At 41.6% G+C, this 26,599-nt stretch overlaps 1 protein-coding gene across 15 annotated transcripts in view; it reads left to right on the forward strand.

The window, feature by feature from the left end:
- The window catches only part of KALRN (kalirin RhoGEF kinase), a 492,818-nt gene that overhangs the window by 158,658 nt on the left and 307,561 nt on the right, over positions 1-26,599 (forward strand). Inside the window, exon 1 of one of the 15 annotated variants that reach the window (XM_079992483.1) lies at positions 3,948-4,090. The exons of the other annotated variants lie outside the window; for them this stretch is intronic. The gene's annotated coding sequence lies outside the window, so the exon portion shown is untranslated. Of the gene's footprint in view, positions 1-3,947; positions 4,091-26,599 lie in introns of those variants that run through there. 15 annotated transcript variants of the gene reach the window in all.

The following is a 26,599-nucleotide window of genomic DNA, read 5'->3' on the forward strand; positions in this document are numbered from 1 at the left end:
AGAAGAGAAGTCTCTGCTTGATTCTCACAAGGAGCTGCCTAAACCATAGCTTCCAGTTGGGGTGGAAACCTTTCCAGAGCAGGCTCTGGTGATTCTGAGCCATTGTGGAAACACATGGAGTGTGTGCCCAACAGGCCATTCCTGGAACCTAAGCCTTCCTTGAGACCCCCTTTGCATGACTGCAGACCTTGTAGCAGATTCAAAGAGACCCAGTACATCTTGAGAGGCATCTCCTGGGTTAGGCCTCCTCATCTGCTCTAAGGTGTCCAACATTGCCTTGGAGGTTCAGGGCCCCTTGAGGCCACATTGGGTGTCTTTACTATATTAGATCTTTCTAGATCCTGCAGTTTTGCTCTGGACATGTGTCAGAATAAAATAGATCCGCTGCACTTTGTTCTGCCCAGTCTTGTCAGAGTGGAACCATTAGGCAAAATTATATTGTGTTAGAACACAATATAATAAAGGAATATTATCACTGGGAATCCATGGTATGACAGAAATTGATTTTTATCTCCTACAAATTCAATATGTGTGTGTTTATTTGCAATTCTCTTGTGCTGTGCTACCATTATCAGCAGACCATTTGAAGGTTGGATTCATAGGCTAGTTGTATGCAGTGTGAACAAGATTTTCTTTGAGTATTTTGGCAGCAATTAATAACATTGTGACTATGACTTCTCAGCTTTGCTATGAGTTGCCTGCAATCAGGAGCCAGCTGGTTATCTTCTCAGTTTCACCAGATGTAATGTGGGATTGCAGATTATGAATACCTTGCAACAGGATTAAAAGGCAACCCTCAAAAAGAAATAAGGAGTAGGTTTACCATTTGGTCAATTATAATTTATACAGTATAGATGGAAGGAGGCGCCTCCACTGCAAAAGATCTTCAGGGGAGTGCTATTTTTGCCCTTCCCCTCCCCTTTAGTGGGATGTAAGAGTCCTTATGCATACAGAAAGGTAAGAACTCACCCTTCCTTGTCATTTCATGTACTAGAAATGACAAACTATTTAAAAACAGCTGCAAACCTGTTCTGGCAGCAAGAGAGAGAAGTGTGTTGCTTGTTATAGGGTGAGTGTCTGGAATAGTAAAAAGAAAACATACTCCCTGGTATATTGTTTCTAAGGACTGTTTTCACCTTTCTTAGGGTACAGTGGCTTGAACCACTACAAAAAAAAGTTTAAATGGTATGACCAGTGGCCATGGTGGTGCAGGAAAATGAGAGGGACTCAATGCATTTACATTTACAGTCAGAATGTTAATGTGAACTAACCCTTTCTTTAGCACACTTTAACCATTTAAAGACTTCAAAGACTTACGAAAGAATGTGCAAGAGTAAGAGCCCGGTTGTTTAGTTTTTCTCCTGTGCAGGTTTATGGGTCATTGTTGATTATAGAAATCATATGCTGTGTTGTACTGGATCAAAAATTAATCTAAAAACAAATTATGCAACTTTGTATATGTGAGGTTCCAGCACTAGGATCAGAGGTTTTGATTAAGATTTGCCAGCATGGACTGAGGACATTCAGTTAATAGAATTATTTTCCCACTGGACTGGGTAGGCAGGGAGTCTTTCGCCTTTTCCTCCAGGGGGAGGAGCCATCCCACCCTCATGAGACTCACTTGCCCTTCAGGGATGTTAAGATTGCAAATGCGCTCTCCTTTGTGGGAGGGGGGTTTGCTTCTTTCTGTGAAAGCAGTGCCTGGTCCTAGGTGACAAGACTACACTCTTCTCTTTGGGCACCTGTTCCACCGCTGCTGCCTCTGGTTCTATCTTCCCCACTGTTGTGGGCATCCATTGAGGCTCTCAATTCCACATGAAAGTTGGGGCAGGTGGGTGGAGAGACAGCATCCCTGCTCCCTCGTTCCAAGTGGCCAAAGCCATGGAGGAAAGGGAAGAAACCCCCTCCTCCAATTCAGGTTCAGCCTCTTCCTTTTCCTGGATGCTAGCCTTAGATTTTTTTTTTTTTTAGGGGGGTGGGGCTACTCAAGTTCACCTTGTAATATTGGATGGCCCATCACCATCTCTCAGCTTCACCTATCTCTCAGGTTTCTTGTAAATATAACTGCATGTATATTGGCCCTGATTTCCTCAGAGGAAGGGTCAGATACAAATATGATAAACAAGAATATAATAAGCTTATTTTGGAGGAGGGGTGATAGGAAGGCTGTGAGCTGTATATACTCTACTCTAAATGTGCATTGAAGAAGTAGACCACAGCTGGCCTCAGTGGAAATGTTATCATAATAGGAAATCAATTCTGAATTACGCCATATGACGTTAGCTGCGCTTTCATCTTTCACTATGATTAGCAAGCACAGCTTCGCTAATGTTTAAACTTTTGAACAAGGCCAGCAATATGAAAATGTCCATAACGGAGGGGAGGGGACAGAGAGTTGCTTGTAGAATTCCATGACAGTAGAAAGCTCCCCCCCCCCACTGCCCCCAATTCATACGCTTCATTGATTTGTTACAATAAGTTAAACTGAACAACTAATCAATACTATTGATTCATTATACAGGTTCAATTGTACTTTCCTTTCATTATGAAACACTGCTGGCAATAATGAACATTCCAGTAAACGGAAGAACTCCCCCCCCCCAGTTATTTGGCTTTGTTTTTCTCTAGGGAGCCCTTTTCTGAGCTGGGCTGCTCTCTTGCAAGAATAACCACAGCTTTTTCCAAGGCTGTATTAATGCTAACTATCTCCAGGGCTATCCAAGCATAGGAAAAGTAAGGCGCCAGCCTTGCTGAGGGAGGATGCACATGCTGCCTGAGGAAGGAGGCTTTACATTATGTTGTTTTGTGGCAGCAGTCTTGGAGTGGGGTGGGGGGTGGGGAGGACACTCTCCTGGTGGACTCTCAAAGTGGCTTAAATAGGTGGGGGAGATAAATTTGGTGATAGGCTTCAAGGGGAACCTATGGAGCAAATGCAACTACTTTTCCTCAGCGAGGAGCCTGAAACCTTCATAGAGTCAGAGCTAAGAAATACTGATGATGATGATGATTTAATTGCATCATTTGTGTAAAAGGCATTTCATGTGTGTAATAGGCAGCTGGTTGTCCACTGTGAGAACAGGATGCTGGACAAGATGGGCCATTGGCCTGATCTTATGTTCTTATTAACCAACACAAGGTAAAAATAATATATCAAAGGTGATTTGCTTTAATTTTCATATTGCAGGGGTGAGTGTGATGCAGCAGAGGAAGCTGAGGGAAAGGAAGGGAGAAGCAAGTTGTAACACAACAACGGAGAGAGTGATGAGGGGAGGAAAGGATGAATGGGGGCAAACTCTGTTACATGCGTACTCTAATGTCCTTTTTGTCTGGAATGAGGAACGAGGGTTAAGTTTGGAGAAAGCAAGAGAGATGCTGCACCACAGAGATACCTTGACAAACAGCAATTCAAACCACCAAGAGTGCTCTCTGGGGGTGATGTCATCTGGCTAGTTCAGTTACAGCAGCATCACCTCAAGAAAACCACAGCATCTGGAAGGAATGTGAATTGCTGTTTTATTTTCACATCTAATATAATAATACCTTTATTGTCATTGTACAACCTGTGTACAATGAAATTGAACAAGCCTCTCCCTCCAAACAATCTCTTATCAAACAACACACCACCTCACAAGTCAATTTCGCTATGTTATTTTTTGTTCAACAGCCTAACAGCCCACGGATGGAAGCTATTTTTTAGCCTGTTGGTACGGCTGATTATACTTCTATATCTCCTGCCCAAGGGTAGAACATTAAAGAGGTGATGGCTGGGGTGTGAGTCATCCCTAAGAATTTTTCTCGCTCTCCTAAGACAATGATCCCTCGCGATGTCATCTAGCAGACTCAAGGGACAGCCCATGATATCATGTGCTGTATTCACCACCCTCTGTAGAGACTTTCTGTCCATGGCTGTCAGGCCAGCATACCACACTGTGATACAGTATGAAAGGACACTTTCTATTGTGGACCAGTAAAAGGAGTTCATCAGTTGTTTAACAATATTCGTTCGCAAGACCCTGAGGAAATGGAGTCTCTGTTGGTCCTTTCTGACCACCTGAGTTATGCTGATTTTCCAAGTGAGGTCCTCACTAAGGTAAACTTCCAGGAATCTAGGCATCCAAGTGCTTGAGACAGACTCTATTGTACACTTAAAAGGTGCCAACATTTACTGTATTGGCTTAAATATAAGCCTCACTTTCTCCCCAAATTCCCACTATGAAAAGTTAAAGTGTGGCTTATATTCACGACCTTACGGTATGCAGCCAGGAGCCCGGCAAAGCGCCCCACACGTAGTCCCCAGTCCTCTCCCTCAAGGCCAGGAAGGGAGAGAGCGAGAAAGGGGAAAGGCCGCTGGCAACGCAGCGTGGCTTCCCCCTCCCCTTCCAGTATGCAGCCAAGAGCAGCGAGGTATGGAGCGGCTTATATTTGGGTATTTTTTCTTCTCTCCCCCCCTCCAATTTTAAAGATGTGGATTATATACAGGTGCAGCTTATATTCGGTCCAATATGGTAAAAACAGCAACAACTTTACAGATGGGGGCAGGGGAGGAGTGTCAGTATCCATTTCCAGGGCCGGAACCACCATTAAGTAGACTGGGCAGCCATCTTGGGCAGGTGGTGTGTGTCTTGTTTTATACATGGAATGCAGGAGATACCTTTGCCTCAGGAAGCAAAGTGTCTTGTCCTGGCCCTGTCTGCTCTGGACTTACATGTATTTATTAGACCGTATGTAGAGAGTCCCCATGAATATACACATGTAGGTAGTTCTCTGTGTGACAGGTTCCCCATTGCACAGAGAGAACCCTTTTGCCTTTACAGCTGTGCAAATGGGGGGCTTTCTACATGTGGGTCAGGGAGGTAGAGCCTTCTGCCATGATGATGCTTTCCTCCACATGTAGGCATTCATCCCCACTGAGCGTTTGTAAGGTGTCTTCCATTTATAATGTAAAGTTAGTTTCCCTAGATAAAAAATAATTCTGTTCTCTCATTACAATCCAGCCTGCAAAAGTAATATAGAATAAAATTTCCCTTAAAAGCTCCAAGATTGCTGACTGGGACTTAACTGTTATGCTTCACTGTCTAAGGGACAAACTAGACATTATATGCAAATGTGTGCATTGAAGCCCAGACAGTTTTTACTTGGGAAGCTGCAGTTTTGAGTGAAGCAGCAGCAGGGGATGAGAGAGAGAGAGAGAGAGAGAGAGAGAGAGAGAGAGAGAGAGTGTTTTAACCCTTTCTCTGCCAGACTTTTGTTGCTGTTGCTCAGAATAGCTCTCCCAGCTGCTTCCCTTCTTCGCTTTCAAAATTTCACTGTTAGAGCTTTGTTGTACATATTTCCAGCAACCTCTTTGCACCTCGTTGAACTTTCCACATTTTGAAATAGTATTTTCTCCTTCAGGTCAGACTGATTAGTAGTCTTGAGTTTTCATCGTTCTTGCAACTACCACTTTATTTTATAGTTTGTGACTTCTCCAGCCTCCCTTCCTTGAGACAACATACCTGAATTGTTCTGTTAAGCTGTTGTTGTTGGGGTTGTTTGCTTTTTGTTAGAAAAAAACCCACTTTGAGCATGAAGGTTCAGTCTTCTCTTGCAACACACTACACAATGGACAATTTCGATCAGGGCTGTAGTCCTTCTGTTTTGACTTGTGTTGTTGTTTTGTTGTAGTTGTTGATTACCAAAGCAGTATATAAATTTTATGAAATAAATTCAAGTCAACTCCAGCCAAATGGCCAGTAGTCAGGGATAATGGGAGATGGATTTCATCCACATCTTGAGAGCTATAGGCTGACATTCATGAAATTGTAAGAGGCGTTGTAGGTTGTGTGGACTCTTGAGGAAGTTCTTTCCAGAATTAGAAACAGCACTTCTGTAATATAGATTTCCTCCACTTCCCCAAATAATATCAATTAAAGGGTTAACTCTGTATTGTCAGCATGCCAGGAGGAAATTAAACACATAACCTCCTGATATATATGAAACTGGATTTTTCATTTTCACACATAAGTTGTAAAGTTGTACAAGTTAATAAGAAAGTTTTAAAGTTAGTAAAGGAATAAAATAGGAAAAGTGCTAGGCAGCCAAAGATTCTAATTAAATTCTGCAGGTCAAGTGAGCCTGGTTTTAGATGGTTTACTATGCAAGTGTCCTCTTCTTGCAGTAAAGACTGTGGGGATGCTCTGCTTGAATTTTCCAAATCTTTCAAAGTGTTTGACAGCACACTCTTCCCAGGCTGTAATTCTGGACATGCTTGCCAGGAAGCAACCTCATAAGTAAGGTGTGTTTTGCTTGAGACAGCACTGCAAGTTATTTACAATATATATAGTTTGCATGTAGACACCTTAAAAATGTTTGTACTGACGCATCTTTGGGTGTGTTCACATGGGTGGTTGTGTGGCACTACTGAGAGAGGTAAGTAACATTACTGTACTGAATTTGTATGGCAGGGTTGGTTTCAGGCTTTTGGGATCCGCAGTGGTAGCAGAACACCTCAAAACCTTCTACTCGGATTCCATATGCAAGGAAGCCCAGCCATATGCCAGTTGCTTAAAAAAATAATTAAAATATGCACACACCACTTTTCAGCTTGCTGCAGTGTAATTAGAGGACTGGACAGTTTCACCATTCTCCTTAGCAGTATACTATGGATTTGGTTGTCCCACACCAAATCTCAGAAGCTATCTATGCAATATCCCAGAGAGAGAGAGAGAGAGAGAGAGATCCAAATGCCATGTGCTATAATATGGTTAATTGCACACCTAGTTAAGACTTTGTAATAGACTGTGTTTGAAGGTCTTGTCCCAGGATTTCATGAATCTGCGGTGGTTGTGAAATAGTGGGAAAGTCAGAAGAAGAGTGTGGAATTGATATCCCGCTTTATCACTACCCTAAGGAGTCTCAAAGCGGCTAACATTCTCCTTTTCCTTCCCCCCCTACAACAAACACTCTGTGAGGTGAGTGGGGCTGAGAGACGTCAAAGAAGTGTGACTGGCCCAAGATCACCCAGGAGCTGCATGTGGTGGAGTGGAGACACGAACCCGGTTCACCAGATTACGAGACTACCGCTCTTAACCACTACACCACACTGTATATAAAAGAGTTCTTAGTTGGTGGCAGCTGGTGAATGGGTGCTGTGGCATAGTGATCTATCCTGAAAAGGTCTGCTTTGCAGTAGGGCTATGATTCTAGAAAGCTCAATTTATTATGAGCCTTCAGGTCTAGTATAGGAGAGTGTGGGAAGTGATAGCTTTATGTTGATAGCAAAAGACTTGGACCTCATATAGGCCAAGTACTCTTCAGTTCAGACTTGCAGAAACTGAGAAAAGAAAGCAGGTGGCAGGGATAGCTGCCTGTGGTGAGTGGCTTATTGTTGACAATAGATCTTTCAAGAATAATTTAATCACAGTGCTGACTCTTTATCAAACTCCAGTCTTAGTCCATCTTAGCCATTTGACAGGTGGACTTAAGTACAATCAGGTTAAAACGTTTGAAAAATGGAGAGACAAGATTATGTCCAAGATAAATAACACTATGAAATTAATTAATTGGTTAAAATAATGTGTACACTGTCTTTCATTTGAAATAAAAGCAAAGCGCTTGGTTTGGTTCAGTGCAGCACAGAAGTAGAAAGACCAGAGAGGAGCAAAGCAGCTTTTAAGACATTTTGGGAGCCTGCATGTTCACGTGGTCTCAATATGCCACAGTTTGGCTTCTTTTGTCTTTCAAACAGGCCACACACAAGACAATAATTAATTTCTTTTTATGGAACCGAAAGGAGGCTACATTCAACTGGTTTCAGATGCATACATTTAACATCAATAGACCTAAAAAGGACGGCTAAATCAGGACAAGGCATTGCATTAGGCGTGTACTTCTACAAGTGGCTCATGAAACTTTCTGGCCTGTAAAATTTTCAAAAGGCTGAATACCTGTATTAATAGTTTTCTTATGCACAGTATTTATAGACTACTCTCAAACTGTTGTTTTAGCCTAATCATTTCATGCACTACTCTGTGTGTTTTAGGCTGCATTTTCAAATTGGTATTATTATTATTATTGAAATTTCTATACAGCACCTTCATCTGGGCAGTTTACAACATAATAACACTAAAACACATACCATAATAACACAAAGTTAACACACACACACAGTTTAAAAGGCCATAGATTGTTTAATTAGCCAAGGGCCTGTGAGAAGAGAAATGTTTTTGCTTGGTGCTTAAATAAATGTAACAAAGGTACCAGGTAAGTCGCCCCAGAAAGAGCATTCCGTAAGTGGAGAGTGACCACAGAAAAGGCCCATTCTTGTGTTGCTGGCCTCTGCCCTTGCAGAGCAGGAACACAAAGAAGGAACACAAAGAACAGATGATGTTCACAGGGCTGGGTTGGTTGGTTCATATGGAGACAGGCAGTCCTTGGGGTATTGCAGTTCTGAACTGTTTAAGGCTGTATGGGCACTGATTTTACACTCCCATCTTGGTCTGATGGAAAGGAGAAGTAGGGTTGTATGTCATCTGAATATTGATGGCACCTCACTCTAGACATTTCAGTGGCACAGCTTAGTGGTTTCATATAGAAGTTGCAAAGCATGCAGAACAGAATAGAACTCTACGGGACTGCAAAGCGTAAGTGCTAGAAACTGAGCTGGTGGTCCTCTAGAAAAGACCGTCCAGGCATGAGTGGAACCTCTGAAAGCGTTAATGGTTAATGGTTTGTGATCTCAAAAACCACTGAGAGATCCTGGAGAATTAAGTCATACTCCCTCTGTTGCATCCCACAGGGTGACCAAGGCAGTTTCCATACAAAACCCCAATTGAAATGGCTTTAGAAAATCAGTTTCATCTGAGAGAGCCTAGTGTTGGCAGCAACCACCCACTCTAGAACCTTGCCCAGGAAAGGAATATTAACCACCAACCTATAGTTGTTCATGTCTTTCAGAACCAGTGTAAAGTGAGATTGTGTGTTTGTTTGTTTATAATATTCATATACTGCCTCTCATTAAAATAATAACTGTGATACATGGTATGATTCAGTAGAACAACAGTTTTTAAAAAATCACTATCACAATAACTAGGAATTGTTCAACTGGTATCAGAGGACAGGGACAGCTTGAGCAAATAGATATATTTTTGAAAGTTGGCAGAAACTCACAATAGTTGTTATTTTAAGACGGCTTTCTAATTATAAAAGTAGCTTTTGTTACAGTAGCATTTTAAAGGTAAATTTAACATGGAAGGAATTCAATATGATCGTGTTCTTCTGATTGTTTGAGCAGCACAGGCCAGATGGAAAATTCCCCTTCCCCCCTCCCTGCACTGTTCTGTGGGCTCCCCCAACCCCCCAGAGCTAATTTCAGTGGGTGTAGGCTGGGGGGAAAGCCCCACTGCACAAATGGAAACCCTTGCACCGGGGATTCTACTGATTACACTCATTAGGGGTATCCTGCCCTTCCTCAGTCTGGTGCCATTTAAATGTTTTGAACTACAACTCCCATCATCATCTCTGAGCATTGGTTATGCTGGTTTAGTCTGACAGGAGTTGTAGTCTGGTGAGCACCAAGTTTACCATCTGCAACAGCAGTGTGATTTGTGGGGAATGGGAGCTTTTTTGGCAGTAATTGGTTAAAGCTGTCAAAACAGAAGATCAGTGGAGTATTCATATGTGCATAGGGTCCTTAAGCTAGGAGAAACTAACCTCCTAGCTTGATAGCTAGCCATCTTCTGCGGCTGGTAACATTTCTGCTATCTTGGTGCCTCCTCAGTGGTAGTATACAAAATCCCATCAACAGAAGCGTTTGATTAAAATCCACTTCATTGTGCTAAAGAAGATTGTCTCTTTACTCTTTAAAGAGCAACAAAGAGACAGAGAGATTGATGGGACCACTGAGAAAATTCATTACTATGCTATGGCTTAGAAGGGAAATAAAAGTTTTTCAGTTGAGTTATAGCTGAAAAATAAATACTAGAAATCACATTAAGAAGACAGACAATGTGTTTATATAACGATATAGACTCCAACAAATCAGCAGTGTTCTCAACAAGATAAAAAGACCAACCATGTATGTGTGGCTTCATACCTTATACAGCACATGTGATCTCTGCATGTATGTGTGCAGCAAGTACCTATAGCATGGATAACATACTTGCTTGTTGTAAACAGCAGTGGACTTGTGTCTGATCCCTCAGTAGAGTCCATTAACAGAAGCACCAGGACCAAAGCAAGACTATATGGGTTTATTTTATTTATATATAAAATGTATGTTTCACCCTTCACCATATGTTCTCAGTGGGTTGCATTCAAATAATATAAATAAATACCATAAAATCATACAGTAAAACTATCTCACGTAATCTGCTTCCCATAACAGTATCGGATAACTCAGTATCTCAAATGCCATCTTTGCCAAAAGCCTAGAGAAAGAGATGGATTTTTAGTGTGCACCAAATCTGAACCATATTGACCCCAGCCACAGTTGAGGGAAAGACCATTCCATGTACCACCACTGAGAAGGACCTGTCCCAAGCTAAAGCATCTTGAGAACTTAAGAAGGGTCTACTGGATCAGAACAGTGGCCCATAAGTCCAGTATCCTGGTCGCACAGCAATGAGTCAGATGCCAGAAAGAATCTGCTAAGCAGACCTGGGCTGACATCTTCATCAGCCTATCCACTATGACCCTAAGATTTTATTCCTGGTTAGTCACTGCCAATTCAGACCCCAGAAACATATATATGAAATTTAGGTTCCTAGCCCCAATATACATCTCTTTACCCTTGTTTACATTGAACTACATTTGCCATTTTACTGCCCATTCACCCACTTTGTAGAGATCCTTTTGGAGCTCCTTGCAACCCGTTTTTGTTTTAACCACCCTGAACAATTTGGCATCATTGGTAAGCTTTGCCATCTTGCTGCTTACCCCAAACAAGTTTAAGGTTCCTGTTACCATCCTTGGGGGACTCCACTTGCTCCATCCTTGCAGTTACGGCTCCCCAAGAGGACTTCTCCTTATATTCTGTAACTTCAGAATGGCTTCAGTCGGTGCTTGAAGCACAAAAAGGGCCTTTCCTGCGAGTCTTAAAATCCAGCAGGGCAATGTAGAGAAAGGTGCTCCTTCAAATAAATTGCTGTTCAAACTGCCCACAAACTGGTCAAAGTGCGCCATGGTTAAGGTTTTTGTGACTCAAGAATCCCATGTCATTTTTTGACATAGTAGCATCATCAAACAGCTGATTTCTTTCTCCCCGTGGTCTCACCTATAGCATCAAGCATAGGAGAGATCCTCTGCTAGCTAACATACCTTGTTTCATGTACTGGAACTTTATTTTTTGTAAATTGTTTTGAGATTTCTTGTGGAAAGCGACTGAGGCTGCACTCTGAACCTCACTTCCCTGGGAGTAAGCTCCACTTAATTCAGTAGGGTTCTGAGTAAATATGTTTAGGATTGCACTGTAAATAAAGACATTCTGTGACCTTGGCCAAGTTCCTTAAGTTTTCTGTGACATTTTAGCATTTACTCTAGCTCATTAATTTGCAAATTATTATGTTTATTTAGTTCTGAGTGGAGTCTCAATCTCTGAAAAGTTCTGGCAACATCCCTAGCATAAGAAATTTTAAATTCAGGTGGGAGTCTGAAGGCTTGCAGATTAATTGTAGGGGGTCTAAAGTTGTTCTCTGTACAACGGCTGACTTTTGGAAGGGATGTTGTATATGCATGCGACCATCTGAAAGATAAACAGCCAGATAGTTTAGGGACAATTAGACAAAGTGGTGGCAGAAATCACATCTCGAATTAGTTCCAGCACCACAAAGATAATCTCCTGGGCTTTACTATTCCATTTAAACTTAATTCATTTAGATATTCTCTCTCTCTCTCTCTCTCTCTCCCTCTCTCCCTCCTCCCCCTGTGTGTGTGTGTGTGTGTGTGTGTGTGTGTGTGTGTGTGTGTCTGTCTGTCTGTCTGTCTGTCTGTCTGTCTGTCTCTGCCTCCCCACTTGTTTGGGCATTCCCTTTGATACTGTGGGTTATTCACTAGGAAGCAGACAGGTGTAGAAGTGATGTCTACTTAGATAGCACCCTCTGTTTATCAACCTTTGCTTTGAAATTTATTTATTAATTATGTAGAAGATTTTTATCCTGCCTTTCAATCAAGTTAAAAGGTGGCTAACAATAGACTGTAATAATTCACATAAATGCAGACTCCAAACCCTTGGTTCTCTAGCTGATGGATGGGGCCAAAGTATGCTCTGCAGTTCCAGGGCAATTGGCAGTCAGAGCCAAAAGTGAAATTGAAATTGAGGTGGGGGAAGCTGGAAGCGGAGGCTCCTTCTGGTGAAAACCACTGATCTCATGATACATCCTTCACCACACCACATAGCCATGAATTGCAAGCAATGAAACACAGAGAGCAAATGGGAAGTGGATTTATGTTATGCCAGGCTCTTGGAAGGCATCTATGAATTCAAATGGAAATGAATAAGTAGGCTTTTGCTGTTAAAGCATGATGATAAATTTTAATAGAGGCACAACCTTTCCTGTTCTAAAGGAGGAGGAGGCAGTAGGCTTTTATAGCTGCTCACAAATAAAACCTTTTTTGTTGTGGCCTGGCACATCTTGTGATCTCAGCTCAGAAAAGGGCAGAAACAAGAGGAGGTAACCTTGCACTGCTTCTAGTCTAAATTCCTAGGAAATATGAACTGGCCATATAATACGGATATTAGTCCTTGTGTGCTTCTAGAAGTGTTCTTTGGTGGAATCAGTGCTTTTCATGCATGCAAGTTTTTTTTGGCAGTGTCCATACAATGTTGTCAAAATGCCAGCCCATATTTCTCTCCCTGCCCTTTAATCTGGATTTATCCCTTTTTGCGGGAAATCCAGTAAGTAAAACAACAATAACACAGCTGTTGCCTGTGGTCCACTTGCAATATCCTAATCACCCATTTAACCACATTAAAGCTCCCATGTCGAAACACCCATAGACAACATTTTCCTGTCATTCTTGTCAAAATGTGTAGTCCTTTTCATATACACTCCAGGAGAGGCCCCCCAAAATAGTGATTCCACCATCACTGTCAGAAACACTTCCTGTATGTTGCAGAGTGAGTTCCACAACTGTGAAGTCTGCAACAGTCCTCAAAGACTGGTATCTTCAGGTATCATCAGTGAATACACATGATGTACAAGTGATAGATCTACGAGCACTCTCCGAGTTAATATTAACAGATCACAACAAGCACTAGAGAATGAGGCGGATTCCAAGGGATGCAATCCCCAATCCACTCCTTATGTTAGAGCTGAAATACAGCATTATGAATTGTGTGGGGATGGCTACAATAAAAGCACTGGAGCACTATGTGCACTAAGTGAGCCCACTGCCCACAGGGAATTCAGTTTTTTATAGAGTTGTCGTCAAGCCTGTTAATGTCCACCTTGTTCCTGATGGTGTGATGTGTCCAAGGTACATTCCCAGATTGTTTATCTGTATCAAAAGGAAGCTGAGCCCCACCAATTATGGGCATCCCTATCTTTCTCTAATCCACAGGTCACAAGGCCTGTGGATCTTCAAGTGTCTCAGTCCCAGTAGCTGTCAGTCACTGTAAGCAGACCTATCATATTTTCAAGCTCATTGCTATGTCCATAGGGACTAGAAACTTCAGTGTTGAAACTATAACAAAAACATGATGGCTACACCAAGCTGGAAACTATGCACAGTAATATAGGGGCTATATACACTGCATGCTGCTCGGCATATTTGAGCTCAAACGTGCAAAAGAGGCCTTGCATTGATACCAATAATTGTAACCTGGTTTCATATGGCTATTTTCAAGAGTCATTATAAATAAGCTCTCCCCCTGCCTCCACTGTAAACCAAACAGAAAATAAAGATTTCATCTGTAACAGTGTTAAAAGCTGGTGTGTGTGTGTGTGTGTGTGTGTAGAGGAAGTATGGTAAGAGAAAGTTACAGAAATGTTTTAAAGATTTAACTGCAAGAGGTTATAAAGTTGTTCAGCCCTTCATCTAAGCATATATTATTCACAGTCTGCAAATAATTTCATTTTTTAAAAAAATATTGCAGATGAAAAGATATGTAAGTTGTACTCTTCTACGTAGGTAGGAAGGAATATAAAACTTAATTATTTTAAAAATTCTTTGTCAGCATAGAATTTCTGAACATTTAAAATGCACTCAATTTTGTATTCTAATTAAATCCGCTCCGTCAGTTCCGAGCAGCTGTAGCAGTAGGAATGGGCATTACAAGAAGCAGCTTTTTTATTTCTTCAACTCTTTACCACAAAGCGAGGCCACAATGCTCCTTCAGGTATTAGATTAGAAATCAGTTCAGGTTTAGGTCAAACTATTCCTTCTGCAAAAAGAATACAAGTTCATTTTGACATTCTTGAAGAAAAGATTTAGAGTGGGAAGAAGGAAAGGATTAGCTATTCACATTTGCCTGTAAGTAGCACTTCAGAGTACAAGTGGGTGGATCACGTTTTTTTCAATGCTCCTTATGTGATGGGGAGTGGGGAAGTCTCTGCAAGCCATAAAACGAATAGGGGAGGGATAGAGCTGTCTATATTCCCCCCCCCATGCACCAGTTTGCGATTTACAGAGCGTTGTTGACATAGAGAAGAAATTAAAAGTGATCCCCCCACCTGCAGTCAATTCTACCACAACTTTCCTGCCCCATTTTGCAGCATTTGTAGGCCCACCTTCAGACCAAGCCCATTCTGTGGTTGGTTGATTCTAATGTGCCCCAGTGCTTGGAGTTTCAAGATGGTTGTGGAATATCTAATGCTCTGGGCAGTGAACTGCAAGCAGAAATAGGAAATGAGACAGGAAGTGAATCCTGCTATTGATCATGCTGACAGAGCATCCTCCCATTCAAAAATTATTGTCTTGTTAATTTCCCAGAGAATGTTCAGCCTCATGCTCTGCTAGAAAGCTTTGCAATTCATGTTAGAGCTAGACATTACTCTTGTGTTCTTGTATGCTTCTTAATAAAAGATATGTGGAACACTATGGACCTGATGAAGAGTCTTAAGTTTTAAGAGGCCTAATTAACTAGACATTTCCAGTCCACTTTGGAGGTTTTCCTCCTTTATTTTGTATTGGGGCCTTCCTTCATACTCTCCTACAGTCCATGGTAATCTTAGAAGAACATAATAACCTTTCGGTGACAGTGAAAGCAATTTGATGGATGATCTAACAGTGATTTTACCTGGCCTTTGGCTTTGTTGGTTGCTTTTTTGTGTGTTTTTTTGCTCAGTAGTTTTTGAAAGAAACCTCATGCCAGACATAGAACTATCTTGCTTTGTGCAGCTGACTAAACAAGGATGGAAACATAGAAGACTTGGCTGGTTGTGTTGTGTGCTGTGATTTAATCCCCACAGACCACATTTAATGAGCTTTTGGGAGAAATCACTCCCCTGGTTTCATCTGCTAGTAATACTTCCACAGGTAGCTTGCCTCCTTTCCAAACCGCAACACAATACTTCTCACGTAAGGTTGTGCCACCCCCTTCTGAATGTCACTTTAACAGCTCCACAACAGGCAGAAATTCAGCAACTGAATTTCCCACCCCAATGCAGTAACTGAATATTGTACCTGCTGAATTTCTGTTAATACTGCAACCTTTTAGGGGAGTTGCTGCGTCCCCTTGATAATTTTGGTTGCCCTTTTCTGGACTCCACAATATTCATTTTGAGGTGAGGTGACAGGAACTGTACACAGTATTCCAAATGTTGTCACATCATAGTTTTGTATAATAGCATTATGATGGTGACAGTTTTAATGGATTCTGTGGCTTGACCGTTCAAAAGGAATAACTTAGAATTGCTTTATAAGTTCTGAGGAGCTATGAAAGATGGATGCATAACCACTTTCCATAGTTCCAGGTAGCACAATATTATGACCAACTCTGCTTGAAATGTACTGGGATGAGGAAAAGGTCATTGAAGACTAAGGTAGTGATCTGTTGTCACTGTAATCACTATGAAGCAGTAATTTGAGATAGCTCAGCCAGTAGAGCATGAGGCTCTTAATCTCAGGGTTCTGTGTTTGAGCCCCACATTGAAGGCATTGCATGGGTTGGACTAGATGACCCCTGTGGTCGCTTCCATCTCTACAATTTTCTGATTCTAGAAAAGGTTGAGCAAAACAAAACCCTAGGAAAAACTAGCATGCTAGATCATCATTTTTGTCTCTGTTTTAAACTAGATGAAATCCCACTTGAGGTTATAAATTGATAACAGAACATGCATAAAGACAAAACAAAAATCTGAAGCAAATGGAGTTTTAGGATGAAATTACTTTAAAAGAAGCATAATCTTATTTTGTGTGTATCTGTGGCGCTGCTTTGATATTTCTGAAAGTATTTCAAAACAATATTTATTGGGTAGGGCAGATTACTATTAATCTAATGTTTCAGACGCCAGGTCTGTTTTCCCTGCAGGCTTAACAAAATGAGACAATACAAATTTATGCAAGATATATTAAAGGCATCTGAGCGGCTCCAAGGAGGTGGGTGATCGGGATGTTTTTGATAACTCTTAGGAATAGCAATGTTCACAATCTGGGACTGAGGAAGCAGGATGAGATAGGATATACCTATTAGGCCCAGCCAGCATGACCAGTGGTCAGAGAAATGTGAAAACTTTGCAGAGAGGCTTAGACATGTCTACAGTTGTGCAAGGACTAATGTCCAGGCCCTCATTAAGAATTATAATTAACTTACAGTACAATGATATACATGTCTACTCAGAAGTAATTCTCTCCCTATTTAATGGGGCTTACCTTTAGGCAAGTGGCAGCCTAGAATTTGGTTTAGGGTTGGCATGGGGGGGGGAAACAGGGTGACAACAACAACAACAACAACAACAACAACAACAACAACAACAACAACAACAACAAATAATAATAATAATAATAATAATAATAATAATAATAATAATAATAATAATAATATCCTGCTCATCTGGCTGGGTTTCTTGTGTTTTTAACAGTTGTATGATAGACAGAAATTCAACAGGTTAAGCCTTTTCTGCTATGGAAAAACATTAATGGGAAAGGCTTCATCATGACTGTACTTGCTTTGATTTTGTGAAATGCCATGCCGCCCTGCCCCCCATGACAGCCATTATATGACTGATGCTCACAACCCTCTCTCAAAATTTGAACTGTGGCCAGTGCTCCCAAAAAGTTAGGGACCTTGGTTTAGCTGCCACACAGAGCTAAGAGGACCAGGGAGGAACAAAGTGAGTGTGAGTTCCCCTCCAGGACCTGGCACATCTTCAGGGTCCCAAGAGACCGTAGCTTAACATACTGTGATGTACAAAGCAGGCCATAGTTACTGTATTGCAGTCAGCTTGCCAGATTAATACCAAAGCAGAGGATTCCATACCTCACCATTTCTCTCATCAGGAATATTATGAGGACATAGCACAGGCTTGGACTTAGACATTGGTTCTAGTAGACCTTGGATTCCCCCCCCCCCCAATAGTTGAACTTTGGTTAAGAGGGTACAAATAATAATATGTAAAAGAAATCTTATTTTTTTATTCTATTACAGGTGTTTTTATGGGATGTGCTTATAGAATATGCCATTGTCTCAGGAAGCTAAACAAGAATGGATTTAGAATTCACAGACGAGAATGGGATTAGAATGGTAGGCTTATGGGGGGGGGACCCTGATCAAGGTAGTTTAGTAAACAGAATATGGATGCTTTACTAAATTGAAACTTGATTCATTCTCTCAACAGAAGTTCCTTCTGAGTCTTTTAAAAAGGATGTCATAACTTTCTAAACACATTCTTACCTTTGATTCCCGCCTCCGCTCCCCTCCATTTCCTTAAAACAGTGGCACCCCAAACTGAATGCAATCCTCACAAAACCACCAATGCTCTGAATACTAACATTTTATTTGCAGTTACTGTTGTTGGAACTTGTTATGGCTGATTGGTTGTTTCCACTGTAATTGTTTTAGGCTCTTATCAGGCAGCACCATGTGGTGGGAATGGGTGGTAGCTGGGAGAGTGCACTGTCAGCAGGTGTGAGCCAGAAGGTCCTGCTGTCTAGACCTGGAAAAGAAGTAAGCTGAGAGATAAGACCTGACAGGCTTAATGTGCTAAGCACCCTTTTCTCACTCCTGCTGTTAGGCACTTAGGGCAATATAAAGCAACTTGAAAGATCCCAAACTGGGACCCATGGTGTTCTGCCCTGCTGTGGAAAATTACTAATGGTCTAGATAGCAGATAACACACAGCCTATGCTTTGATTCATTTTGTACTCCGGGGATTAGAGTTCTCCGATTGCTGTAGCAACAGGAGCTCTGCATAGTGCTCAAGCAGGTTTGTGTTCTGGTCAGCAAATCTTCTGTTGGTAGTGGAAGCTTCTTGGACCCAGCGAACAGCCTGGGAACATTTGCTGCTGGGTCGCTGCTGAAGTTGGGCAAATGTGAACCTTGGATGACAGGCCACAAGCAGTCAGTTTAAGAGGAAGATAGAAGTAAAGCAAACATTAAAAAGAAAATGTTCCTGCCAAAGAAAACAATATTTACATCCATCTAAGGAGATTATAGCAATTGATACTGGGACAATCCACAAGCAAGGTATGAGCTCCATCCCTGAGTACAGCCCATCCCCACTGTGGGAAGGGTAGTCTGTTGCCTGGTGCTATACCTGGTGCCAGTCATCCTGCAGGACCCTTTATAAGCCCTTACCCTGCTTGCTAAGCCTCATGACAGTTTCTATGTGCTAGAAGCACAGTTTCAAAACAGCATCAAAACAAACAAGTGTGTATTTCATTCTCAGCAGCACTGATTAAAAGTTGTTCTCATTGAATAAGGTTGTTCTCCATCATTGATAAATCAACCAAAGGTTTAGTTGATCTGGTTATTTATTGCAGCTGCATTTAAGTCATACCAGTATGTCTGTTAATAAAGATAGAGGGATGGGAGATGAGAAAGCTACTTGAGTTACTTTTAGTAAGTATAAGCCTATGTTGTATGATTTTTAAACAAATGTGTAGCAGAGTCCTTTTTAGAGCTTGGACCTCCTGGCAGATGTTGTAGTATATTTTAGTGTTTAATTGAATTGAAGAACAATCACTTCAGTGATTTCAGCCTGGCTATGCTCCCAAGGTATTCAGGATTTCTGGCAAGAAGATCAACACAGGACTTTACTACTTGATTTTTTTTTTAAGTAAAGAAAAGTATTTGGGTAACAAGTCGGGTTGCATAGAATGTGTGGGCAAGGTTGCCTTGGCTTGACTTTGAAAACTGAGATCTAATTAGTGCCAGGATGTTTCTGCTTCCCTTTGGGATACTCAGGTTTTGTCTAAATATAATCTTGCCATCAAAGTTTATTTTGGAACCTTGAGAAATTATTAAAAGGCATTGAAAATCCATCTCGGAAACAGGAGGTTTGCAGCTCAAGGAAATTGTTCACCTTTAGCATCAGTAATGTTCTGGGTCTTCTCTTTCCACCTGATGTTTCACTCCTGGCCTCAACAGTACTTAAAGGAACAGTACTTAAAGGAAAAAGCATTTGTTCTTCAAATTCAAAAACATCAGTTGTCAGATTGTGCTAGTTACTAAAAGTCAAAGAATACCTTCTGTTCTCCCAAATGCACGTTGATTTGGAAGTAGCTTGTCAAAGAGCCCTTGACACTTGATGGTGAACACAATTTTCCAAGTGTCAACAAGCTAGGCATGAGAAGGGAGCAGCAAGAAATGGGAGACTTTTCATACTGACCCCCCACCCCAATCCTCACCTCTGTCAAAAGCTTAGTAGGTTATGCTCAAACAGACACAGCCCAATCTTATGGAGAGTTAGATGTGTATGTTGTCATGACTGACCTTGCACTGACTTAGGTTGGAAGTGGTGGGATTTTGTTCCTGTTCTTTATAGCCTGGCCAACTGGCAGCAAATATGTTTTCTCCATCCAGAGAAGGAGTGGGGAACCTGTCGCCCTCCAGATGTTGTTGGACTCCAGCTCCCATCAGCCCAAGCCAGAATGGTCAATGGTCAGGGATGATGGGAGTTGTAGTTCAGCAACATCTGGAGTGTCACAGATTCCCCCCCACCTTCATTACTTAATACGTGTGTGGGAGAAACTGCCACACATAATCTTGGTTGCACCTGATTACCACAGCACATTTTAATATGCATTTTAAGCACCTTTGTTCCATGATCCTTTAACAATGGGCATGCAGAAGGGTTGTTGAAATATGTTAGGTTATTTGGATGTGCAGACAAGGGTGCTGAATGCAGCGAGTACAAACTGCATGGTCAGAAAGCTGAGAGCAAAAACAACATGGGTAACATTAATATGTGGCATATGGAATGGAAATAGCTAAACATTGTTAAATTCTGCACACTATTCATCTCTGGTCTGTTATGTCTGAGAGTGAATAATGCCTACTGCATAACTTAGTAGCTGAAGGGGAAATCTACATCTGATTATAAAGATGGAATAACTAGAAAAGAAAACTGACAATAGACATGGTAACCTAGAGAGCAATCCTGTGCATGGTTTTGGCTGCTTAAATCCCATTGACTAAAATAGAGTTTAAGCTGTGAAAATTGTGCATAAGATTGCAGTTGTTAGAACTGTAAGTATGATATCAGGAGGTTGCAGTGAGTCAAAGAAAGAGCTCTTGATTGACTGGGCAGATTTTGTTTGGGTGTGTGTGTGTGTGTGTGTGTGTGTGTGGACTGCTTCTCCATCCCTTTATTCTAGTAAGAAGTGAAAAATCTACAGCACCAGTAATTTGTATTCTGTCCACATTCCCGAGGTGCCAGCTGTCAAGCCCTGTACTGGAGCTAGGACCACTGTCAGTTGCCCTCAGTCCATTTTATTTGTTTTTGACATGTTCTGGATGTCGCCTTGAGTTTTGTTTAATTTTTAATTTTTTGCCCCCGGGTAATTTATCTCCAAATCTGGCACATGTCCCTATGTCTCCCAGCTGAATGCTGAGTAAAAAGAGTCATTTAGCTTCTTAGCTATTTCTGCCTCATATGCTATCCAAAGGTACTCTGCACTTGCCTCATATATTTCAGTGAAACAGTTCAAGACTCACTGGGGTGCTCTTTTTAGGAAAAGGAGAATAGGACTCTAGGATGTTTAGCACATTTTCAATCCTATGGTAATGTAAAACATAACTGTATTTTTGTGCTTTAAAGGGGCTCAAATAACTCATAAGGGTTCTTATGGGGTACAAGAATGGTAACCGTACTGTTGACTATTTTGGACAGGCAATTTGTAATAAGTAGCTATAATACTAAGCATGATGAATAAAATAATTCCAACAAGAGAAGAAGCCTTTGAAATTTTGCTGGGATAAACTGAGGTCAGAAATGTGTAAAGTTTAATGTATAAACCTATATCCATATATTGAGGAATACATTCCATTGACCCCAGTGGAACACACTTCTGAGTAGACATGTTTAGGATTGTACTGTAGCAGTAGTACTCATTTACTACTTAGGTAGGATTGTGATTTGACTGTTGCTTATTCACTGTGTATCAAGTAACCTGAAAGACCATATTCTCTTATATGAGGCTATCCAGATTTTCAGATTGGTGGAGAGATCCTTCTTCACAAGGGTAAAGCCCCACCAATATGTGAAAGAGCCTTCTTGGTGTCTGCTCCCAGGTTCTAAAACTTCGTGCCAAGAGAGACCTAATTAGGCTGTTCTCTTATGACCTTCCATTAGCAGACAATGAACTTTGGGGGGGCAGGCAGATAGGTCTTTGATATAATAAACTGAGCATTATGCAGTAAATGTTGATACTGAAGCTGATACTGAAGGGCAAAGGGAAAGCATGATTTGGCTAAAATTGTGGGGAGCCAGGGCTGGGGTTTTGTGGATTTCATAAGAGTCTCCCTGTCCTTTCCACATGATTAGGAATCCAGGCACATAAATGTGTGCAGCAGACTTATTTCTCCCAGAGAGAGAGAGAGAGAGAGAGAGAGAGAGAGGTGCCACTTGGATTCACTTGCATACTAATAGGCAGAATTACCTTTGTAGATAGAAGGAAAAGTCTCTCTTTTTTTTCTAGGAAGGAAGGGGTATATCACACTTGTGCAGTGAGAAGCACCTTTTAAACCACTGCAGTAGCTGGCTTCCTATTGTGTCTGTTGTGACTATGCAAAGGAGTGTGCTTTGGGTACGCTGCTGCTAACCCTCATTCAGAGTGGTTTATGGCTGTAAGTGAAAAAGAAAAGGCTGAGCTTGTATGTTGCCCTGTACAAATGGTTCTTTTCAGGCAGGGGGCTAAGGCATGCCCAGGTTTCAAGCAGATTAAAGGCCAGCGACCATCACATGCCCAATGATGAATTGGCCCTGACTGTGTGCTCCTGGCCAAAGGAACAATTCCTGCTTTTCCTTCTCTAGTGGCTCTTTCTCGTGAATCAGTTTCAATCAGGAGAAGTGGATCCTGTCATTTATGCCCATTATTAATCTATCTGGCCTGATTTGGACTTGGAGATACTAGCCCCATTGCTACTAGAGGTGGGCAGACTTGAGTTTCAAAGGAAACTTGAATAGCAGAAAGCTGCAGGTGGGGCGGGGGCAAGAAACACTTTCTTGCCCTTATAGGACCCTCATCTCCCACCCCATTGACAAAGAAAATAAAGAAGAGTTTCCTTTGGTGAATCCCCCTTCTGTTTTATCATTCTCAAGCCAACTGTGAATGAGAAGGGTGGTCTCTTCCTGGCATTAAAAAAAAACCCCAAACCAAAACAGTTGTTTTTTCTATCATTCCATTTATCAAAGAACCTTGCAAACTTGCTGTAGTTCCTCATTATTTTCTCTGGTACTCTAAAGGGAGCCAGTGTGAAGTGAACTGAACATTGTGCATGTCAGTTTCACTTCACTGTTGCTACCAGGCAAAATGTCCTATTTGGTTTTTAGCAAGTAAGGGGAAGAATATATTTATCGGGCTTTAAACAACAAAGTTTTTGTCCACCTTTCTTGCCTGAGCTGTTTCCTAGTCAGTGATACACTTTCTCTCAAAGTTTACAAAGCTGAGTGAATCGATTTGCCTCTTACACATGGTCAGAAACATACACTTCAACTAATTAAAGCACCAGGATCCTAACTAAAAGGTTTGGGTTCATGGTAGCATGAAAGAACAGAGTTGAGAGCTGAGAGGGGGGTATGAACTACTCTAAACCAAGGTTAACAAGAGTCTTCTGTCAGCAGACTGCACTATTACCTTGAAAGAGGCAAATGGAAGCAGATGTATCATTGTATGAAACCTGAACCAAGAAGAGTACCGTAGTTGGGTTGTGTCAGGGATACAGCTAGGCTCAGAATTTCCTGCTGGCATCCAGCATTACTGAGCAACACAGACATTTGGGGCAACCCTTCAACACAAATGCCTGTTTTCCTCCTAAGATACACATAACATACAGACTTAGGGTGAAAGGAGTAATAAAGAGCTTGTTTAAGGCACATTAAAACTATTAATACTGACACATTGATCTTTAAACCTTCAGGTCTGTAACAGTACAGATTTTGATTGCATTGTGAGTTCTACTAGTACAATTCTCCTGGGAAGAAATAGCACCACTATCATTTTCTAGAGAAGGTCCGTGCTGATGTGCACAACTTGACTGACAAGGCCAATGGGGATCTGCATTTGTCCTTTTCTGGCCAGATGTACACTGGAATTATTACTATTTTTAAAAGCTAAAAGCTTGCATGAAGCATGGGGTGGGGGGAACTGAAAGTCAGCAATGGGCTCAGAGACAAGACTGTGTAGTTGTTAGAATAATAGAATCATAGAACTGTAGAGTTAGAAGGGGGCCTGAGGGTCAACTAGTCCAACTCCCTGCAATGCAAGAATCGTTTTGCCCAACAGGGGCTCGAACCCATGATCTTGAGATCATAGGAAGCTAATGCAAAGAAGAAGCAAATCTTTCCCCGCCTTAGGGGGGAGCACCCCACAAGAATTTGTGTAGGTAGTTATGTCTCTACACATCTAATTTCAGTGAAGAGCCTATATCAGCAACATTGAAAATTAAGAGGGATCACACCATGCCCCCTAAATGTAGCAGTAATCTGAACATGGGGTGAAGCCTTCAGAGGCACTAAATGGGGACCTAGGTCAGGTTTGGGGCTCAGAGCTGAGTGCTGAAGGTAGGAAAACAATTGCACCTGAGGTTGTTGGGCAGGAACCTCCAAGACCACAAAGGCCTGTAAGGCCAGAGCCCAAACTCTCACAGGCACCTCCCTCTGAGGAACCTGATGCCTCCCACCACACAGTGTGGGGAGGCTATGGGACGGAGACAGAATGCCCATCTTTGGGTCATAGGTCGGCCCTTTACAGCTTTGAAGTCCCCTACAAGGGGGTGGAGCCTGAAGAAAGTAGAGTCTTAAAAGAACCCAGTCGCTCCCAACCTTGGGCAGAGCAAGTTGCTCACTTGGAGCTGTCCATGGTTTGGCAGCCTTGCCACTTTCTCTATGGGAGTCAGCATTGGACCAGAGCATGGCAGACCATAGCTCCGTGGCAGAGCATCTGGTATGCATGCAAAAGGTCCTAGGTTAAATTTCTGACATCTCTAGCTAAAAAGATCAAATAGTACAGGGTGGGAAAGGGCTCAGAGTTTGATTGACAGCAGCTCTTTGAAGTGTCATACAGTGCAGAGAGCAGCAGGCTAGATGGATAAATAGGCCAATCTGGTATAAGGCACCTTCCAATGTTCCTGCAAGGTGAATTGAGGTTGTACTACACCAGTGTCTGGAATGGGAAACTGAATTTCAAAGCCCACAACAAGCATATCATAGGCTCCTGGTGGCTTTTGTGGGCAAAGCAACAGCCCAAGAGTGCACAAACCAGTGTTGAAGCCCTTTTAAACAACCCGTTGGGTGTTTACACAAATGATGCTAAGGATGCTTTTTGGGGTCTGCATTATTCTTTTTAGTACTGTTTCAAAATCTGATCAAAATTCACAATAAATGAATTAATACTTGCTTAGTCACACAGATGGATTGATTCCCTCAAATCTGCTGTAAGAAGAAGAAAAGCTTTCAGCAGCAAATGTTCAGTTACCCTCTTCTTAATATTCCATGGCTTTGATTATTATGACCCAATGAATTTGTCACATTTGATTTGGTATGATAATGATCCTAAATGAAAGTGGCCTAAATTGCTTATTTCAATTTGCTTGCTTTTGCAGATTTTAATTTTTCGATTTGTAAAAGCTATTGCATTTGTTAGATCTCTCCTAAATTAATGCTCATAGTTTAATGCTTCTGGCTGCCATGGGTGCTTCAGATGTGCAGTTTCAGGTACACATTAAAGCAGCATGATGGTCCTGTCCAATTTCAATTTCATTGAGTTTTATTAAGAAGTTGCTTACAACCAAATGATACTAATCTATTGCAGTATAAATAGCTGTAATCATAGAATCATAGAACTATGGGGTTGGAAGGGGCCCCAAGGACCATTTATTCCAACCCCCAGCAATGCAGGAATCCTACCCACAGCCATCCCTTGACTTGAACCACTAACCTTCTGGTCAACAGCCAGATGCACTGACCCATTGCGCCACAGGAGCAAAAAGTTCCAGTTGTCAAGTGAGACTGACATGATCTGTTATAAAAATGTGTAAAGGCATCTGTGATATATCAGCAGTCAAAGTACTGATTAAATATATGGATGGATATTGTGAACTTCTTAGGCTGTGGAAGAGAACTTTTATCAGTTTGGAAGAAGGGAGTTATAAGGTAACAGCTGATGTGAAAGACCTCTGCCAGAGACCATGGTGAATTGTTGCCACTGTGACAAATTAAAATGGCCGCTAGGCCCAGTCTCCCCTGACATTGCTCAGAGCAAGGCCCTACCCATCAGGACCAACTTATGGACAAGGGGTCCCAAGGGAGGGCACTTTTTTCAGGATCCCTTCAAACCCTGAGGCAATTGCTTTTTAGATCCCAGCCAAAAAAAAATGCTGATTATTCATTGCCTGCCTTTACTAGGCCCATATATGACAACACAGCACACAAGACTTGTCGCTGGTTCTCTGGTCATACTCTCCATGAAAATGCTTTCCTTGCAACACATGAGTGTTACATGGTCCTTTCCTAACAGCAAGGGTGCAGTTTTTACAATACTATTGATTTAAGTGGTCAAGTGTTCAGAGGCAATGTACCATGGAATACCAGTTTCGGGGGTCATGCCTCAGCTGACACTTTAGGAAGGAAGGATAGTGGTCTACATGACTCTTGAGTTTGATCCACCAGGGATTGATAAAGGTGTTCTCTTTGAAATACATGCTGGGTAAAGGACTAAAAGGGGGTTTTGTCATTTGTTAATAATTGATAGCTTATCTAGATAATTACTTGACAAAGAGTGAGAGTCATTGTCAAATGGATCATACATGGATATTTTCTTTTTGTTGCTGTTTAATTAAGTTGTTACTCTATTGTCCCTACAATGCTATGAATTGGACATACTGTATTAAGAAACACACACACAAATACAAATGTTTTTCTACCAAGCAATTAGTGTCACATGCAACTGTTAAAACCCACTTAATGCCTTATATGTTAAGAGGTGCTAATTGTTTTCACTGATTTGTCGTAAGCCATTAGCA

This window comes from Podarcis cretensis, assembly GCF_951804945.1.
Source record: "Podarcis cretensis genome assembly, chromosome: 1".
Taxonomy (NCBI): Eukaryota; Metazoa; Chordata; class Lepidosauria; order Squamata; family Lacertidae; genus Podarcis; species Podarcis cretensis.